This window comes from Protopterus annectens, chromosome 4.part1, assembly GCF_019279795.1.
Source record: "Protopterus annectens isolate FY-2018-M chromosome 4.part1, PAN1.0, whole genome shotgun sequence".
Lineage (NCBI taxonomy): Eukaryota > Metazoa > Chordata > Ceratodontiformes > Protopteridae > Protopterus > Protopterus annectens.
In genome coordinates, this window is record NC_056734.1 from 804,780,994 (window position 1) to 804,786,993 (window position 6,000).

General features: G+C 40.7%; 1 protein-coding gene across 3 annotated transcripts in view; it reads left to right on the top strand.

Annotated features, from left to right (window-relative positions):
* Window positions 1-6,000, top strand: part of MINDY4B (MINDY family member 4B) — a 1,400,689-nt gene that overhangs the window by 1,243,695 nt on the left and 150,994 nt on the right. The window lies entirely within an intron of this gene.

A 6,000-nucleotide genomic window follows, 5' to 3' on the forward strand; every position in this document is an offset into this window, starting at 1 on the left:
ACAATGGAAAGTATGTGCTACATTTGTTGGATGTTCATAGACACCTATGATTTTACATCCACTATATGACAGCATTCAGAAAGTCTGATTTGTAGAATTATAGGATCATAGGAGGTTACTAGGATATCTATCCGGGGGTCATTTCAAGCTTAGCTGTTTCATCCCAATGTAATACTATAGATACTCTAGTCAATACCCTGGATTGTATTTAGTAATGACTGCCCATGTCCAGGAGGGTTATGGACACTATCCCTGGTAAGAATTAACGATGGCCCATCCACTCATCCAGGTTCCTTTTGAACAGTGTCACAGAGGTGCTCTTTTTCACATGAATTAGCAGCGTATTCCAAAGACATGGCAGTTGCTGAGAGACAAATATGTCCCTCCAGCACATGTTATTCAAGTCACAGGCCATATTTATGTCCCTGGAACTGGTAGCTCTAGTCCCATTTGATTTACGGATGTGCAGCAGATTCATTACTTTTGAGTCAGAGATTGCTCTGTAAGCCAGGCCTAAGTCACCACTAAGAAGTCCATACAATACAGAGTATAGTGACAGGGACTTTAATCGATCTTTGTAATGCATGTGCTGGAGTCCCTTGATCTTCTTTGTTAGAAACCTCTGAAGTCTCTCCACTTGCTGCAGCTGCTTTGTATGGTACATGCTAAAAGGGGCATTATACTCAATTATGAGCCTGATTAGTGACAAGTATAGAGGGGTTAAAAACCTCCTTTGCTCTAGAAGCGATGCCTTTGCTAATCAAGTATGCTATGTATAAGGCCTTCCTTACTACAGCGGACACATAGTGGTCAAAGTTAAGGTCACAGTCTACTTGTGATCCCAGTTCCCTTGCCACTTTGTTGATACATAAGATATGGTTTTTAATTTGATATTCTAAAGGAGCATTGTTTTTACCGAAGGGAATGATGATGCATTTCTTTACATTCAGTTTGAGACTCTGACTAAGACACTAGGTGTTGGTCTGCATAATACCCTCCTGAAGTATACTGACATCATTTGGGGATTTAATAATTGCGGCCAGTTTGCAGTTGTCCACAAACTTGGTCAGTCACAGCCCCTTCATTTTGGCCTAAACTTCTGAGAAGTATATACCAAACAGTAGGGGGCCCAGTATTAACCCTTATGGCACTCTGCTGGTGACAGGTCTGCTGGTTGATGTGGAGTCACCTACTCTAATAGCATGTGACCAGTTTACGAGCCAGTTTGCAACCCATTTTACAACAAAGGGATTAACATTTTGTGTCCTTTTCAGCAAATTAATTGGTTCATGGAGTTTCTAAAATCACTTTGTCAAAATACCTGTCTACTTGCATCAGATATGTTTACAAAGAAAATGCTTACCTTTAACTATACCTGTCAAAGCTCAGTCTACTAGATCTGTGGCAACTTCTATTGCCTTCTTTTCCAGGGCATCTGTTAATGACATTTGCACAGCTGCCATTTGGTCAAATGTTCATACATTCATATCCCATTAGAAACTGGATTTGCTCTCTAGAGGCTGGGCAACGTTTGGTTCAGCTGTTCTCCAGAATATCCTTCCATGAATCCACCCAAGCATTGTATTAGCTGGGGATTCTGCTGCATCTGTTGAGGAATGGCCAGAAGAGGCAATATCAGACATGGAAGTCATTTACTTACCATAACAACAGATCTGTATTGTTTGCTTCCATCCTTCCCCAACTTTACCCCTCCTATCCCCTGCCCGAATATAGAATTCACTGTTCCCTTATCCTAGTTTGACTGCAATGAGCTATTCTGAAGGCCCTTCAAGTGCACTTTTTAGCTACTGATTAGACTTTGAGCATTCATAGTACCATGACATAATCCTTTATAGCATTATTATTATTATTATTATTATTGTCATTATTATTAATTCTACTATTATTATTATTATTATTATTATTATGATTATCATTATTGTTATGACGCCAGAGGTGATGCCAGGCTAAAAGTGAATGATTGTGAAATTTGCTTATGCTAGACTGAAGCAAGCAAAATGCATTCATCTTTGTATGTTGTTTTTTTCTTTGGTTTCTGGCATGTTGATTTGCAATGTATATGTTACCTAGTAAAAACTTTTGTTGTCCAGATGATGAAGGACAGAGTGAGGGGCTAGTTCACAGACAAGATGGCACCTTCTTCTAAGATAACAGACGAGGAAGAAACAGCATTAGAATGCAATGGTCTTTGAAACTTAAAGGGACAATCCCAGGGATTTTTTGTTTTGATTCAGCCTTTGTTTACATTTCAGGTTTGCCTTCCTGAGCATGCTCAACTTCAGCTGAGGGGGGTGGGGAAAGAGTGCCTGCAGGAAGTTTCAAAGGTGTCAGCTAAATTCCATCTCAAATTGCAGTTGTACTGACAACACCTCTCCCTCTGAGCCATTCATTACCTTAATCTGTGCATTTTACACATTAAGAAAAGTAGCCTTTCAGACATTTTACGATTTGACTGTTGCTGCTACTCTACAAAGCACATCAGTAATGCAAGGCTTTTAAAACATTATTAAACAGAGTTTTTTTGTTTCTTTCATTTCATATTTCATTCTGTGACAACTGTGAATCCTGGCCAACTACAACAATTTTATGACATGGCTTCTACCTATAGAAAGCATCTGAGTAAGGCAAACAATAGTGGAAACCATATTTTTCTTTCTTTCATTTCATCTTTTACTGTGTTCTGATTTTTGAATACTAGCCTGGTGTAATAACTTTCTGACCTGCTAGTAATTCCATAGAAAGCAAGTGTGTGACAGAAAGTTGGAGCACTGGTACACACACTCTTCTGTTCCTTTCATTTTCTAGTTTGATATGTGCTGATTTCTGAATAGTACTAGACAAATGCACTATTTTTGTGAGCAGGCTGATTGTAATCTGTAGAAGCATAACTGATACAAAGTTTAAAAATTAGTATACACTCATCTTTTCCTTTCACTTCATATTTTTTTTTGCTGATTTATAGCTACTAGCCAAATGCACTTCCTAGTGTACATGCTACATCTTAGTCAGTTACTGCATTGTATTATGTTTTCAACACTTCTTTCTATTTTAACCTTATATCTGTATGAATCTGTTTCTAGTTCCACTGTTATTATATATAAACAAATAACTGAAATGACACTGTACAGCTTTTGGGATCATTCTAACAGTTTGCAGTACCTAACGAGTGTCTTGATTCCTGGTCTGACAATGATTAGTCCTACATGGTAACATTTAAACTGTTGCCATTCCAACTTAATCACATGACAGCATACATCTCAACAAAACCTAAAATAATGAACAAATGCCCAAAAATAGAGACAAATTTTAAATACTTATAAACTTAGAAAGTTGCTAGAATAACAGGACTTCTTAGTGTACATTTTCTGAAGGATGTGAAGTCTGAAACTCAAATGTCTGTCATTATTTATTAACTTCAATCCTCAGTGATTTCCCAGAAAATCAAAATTTCATGAGGAACAGGCCAAAAATATGAGGCAAAAATCTGGAAATTCAGGTAAAATCTGCACAGTTGACAGGTATGCATGGCAGTTATGATGGAGCAAAGTGACAGAAACTACAGCTGTGTAAAATCTTACCATAACAGTTGATGTCCTTCTCGCCTCTGCTGCAGTATTCGGTAAAGAAGGGATTATCGTCATGGATAGCACGTTGGTTGGCCAGTATAAATAAGCTTAAAAGAAATATTGGTTGTGGCATACTTCACATTTATGCTATGCACACAGAACAATGGGCAAAAAGGGACTTACAAACGCAACTAGCTATAACTGTATTGCTCCAGAAGAGAACAGACGTCATAGACAAAGATTCCAAAGACAACCACAAGGCATTCTATGTCAAGAATCTAAATAGCAATCCTCAGATCTGCTCTGAGCTACAACAGAATGGCATTAAATATACTGATCCCAAGGATATTGCCAATATCCTGGCTGATCAATTCAGTGTCAACTTCAACCCCCTCTCACCCCTAAACGGCCCATCTCATAACTGAAAGATTGCCAAATTCAGGTAATAACGGCCACACAGGTAAAAACTGCACTCTCCAAAGCTAAGAATACAGCATCCATGGGACCAGACGACATCCCGGGCTGTGTACTACATGAACTACAGAATGAACTGGCAACTCACCTAAGTGTCATGTTAAATCATAGCCTCACCTCAGGCTTCGTGCCCACTGAGTGGCGCACATCTACAGTTATCCCACTCTACAAGGGGGGATCCATCTTGGATACTGGGAACTATTGCCCATCAGTCTGAGCCTGATCTGCAAGGCCATGGAACATATTGTCATAGAACTTATAAACAAAGACATTGGCAATCTTCAAACACTGGACCCCACCCAGTTTTGGTTTGTGAAGGGCCAATCTTGTCTCCTGAACCTGATTGACTTCTTTGAATCAGTCTCTAGAGCTGTGGACAAGGGTAAGGCAGTCCACACAGCCTATCTGGACCTCACCAAGGCCTTCGACACCATCCCCCACTCTGGAATCATAGATAAACGTACTAAGCTGGGCATTAATCCCTACGTCACTCGATGGGTTGCCAACTGGCTTACTGACAGAACCCACACTGTAAAGGTAGGAGACTCCAAATCCAGCTCCAGACAAGTGACAAGTGGAGTACTGCAGGGTTCATTCCTCAGACCACTCTTGCTTGGCATCTACTTCTCTGAAGTACAGGCCAACACTAAGGGACTCTGGCTAACAAAGTTTGCAGATGACTGCAAACTGGGAGCCATTATTGAATCCCCAAATTATGTGAATATTCTACAAAACGGCCTTACAGAAACAGATGCTTGGTGCCAGAGCCATGGGCTCAAGCTCAGTGCCAAGAAATGTATAGTTATCCCTTCTGGGAAAACACATGTACCTGTGAATTACCACATAGGTGGCAGTACACTATACACTGAAAGTGTGATAAGAGACTTAGGCACACAGGTGAACAGTGGTCTCACCTTCGATAAGCACGTTGCCACAACAGTCATAAAATCCTTCTATGTGGCACACCTCATCACTAAGGGCTTCTCATCCAGAAAAAAGGAGGTTATTGTCCCACTGCACTCATCCCTCATTAGACCCATTATAGAATACAATGCCCCGTTTGATATGTACCTCTAAAGACATCTGCAACAACTGGAAAGGCCACAGAAATACCTCACTAAAAGAATCACAGGCTTAAAGCAGATGCCGTATGCTGACCGTCTAAACTCCAGCTATACTCTGTTGCATATTGTCTACTCAGAGGTGATCTCTGCAAGGCCATGTCAAACCCAGAGCTGCTGGACATGCTACACTTAAAGAAATCTCAATCCCTCAAAGCCACATGCTCCAGGTTGTCATCACAATGAAAGAAAGACATGCTGGAGGGATAGGTTCCTGACCCAGAGACTCCCCAGACTCTGGAATAGACTGCCCATACATGTCAAGCAGAGCGACTCTTTGGCCTTCTTCAAAAGGAACCTTGATGATTGGATGAGAGATTGGAAATTCACCCCGGGGATCATGGCAGTCGCCCTGCTAGACAGGGGTCCAGGGAAGTAAATATTGTGGAAAGAAATAGCCTGGGAATTGTTATGGCTAGGCTTGTATAGGTCTAGGGCTGATAGCCTAGTGCCAGCCTATGAACCTACAGGACAAAGGAGTCCATACACATCCAGAAGGAAAAAATGCAGAACAAACAAGAGTGGGTTGGAGGGAGGGAGCAAATACTGCCACAATGAAGAGTAGGACATCTACAGTTATGGTAAGATTTTTACACAGCTGTACTATGTCATTCTATATTACCTGCAGTGATGGTATAGAAGGGAGAGTAAAAAAGCTGAAGCACATAATGGGAGGTGGAAGGCTGAGAAGAGCCCTCAAAAAACCCACATAAAATGGGTTCAGCAAAACCTGCTCTGGCCCTGGAAAGTATATCCAACTTATAATGCTTAGTAAAGGTATGCACTGAAGACCAAGTAGCAACTTCAAGGATGGAATG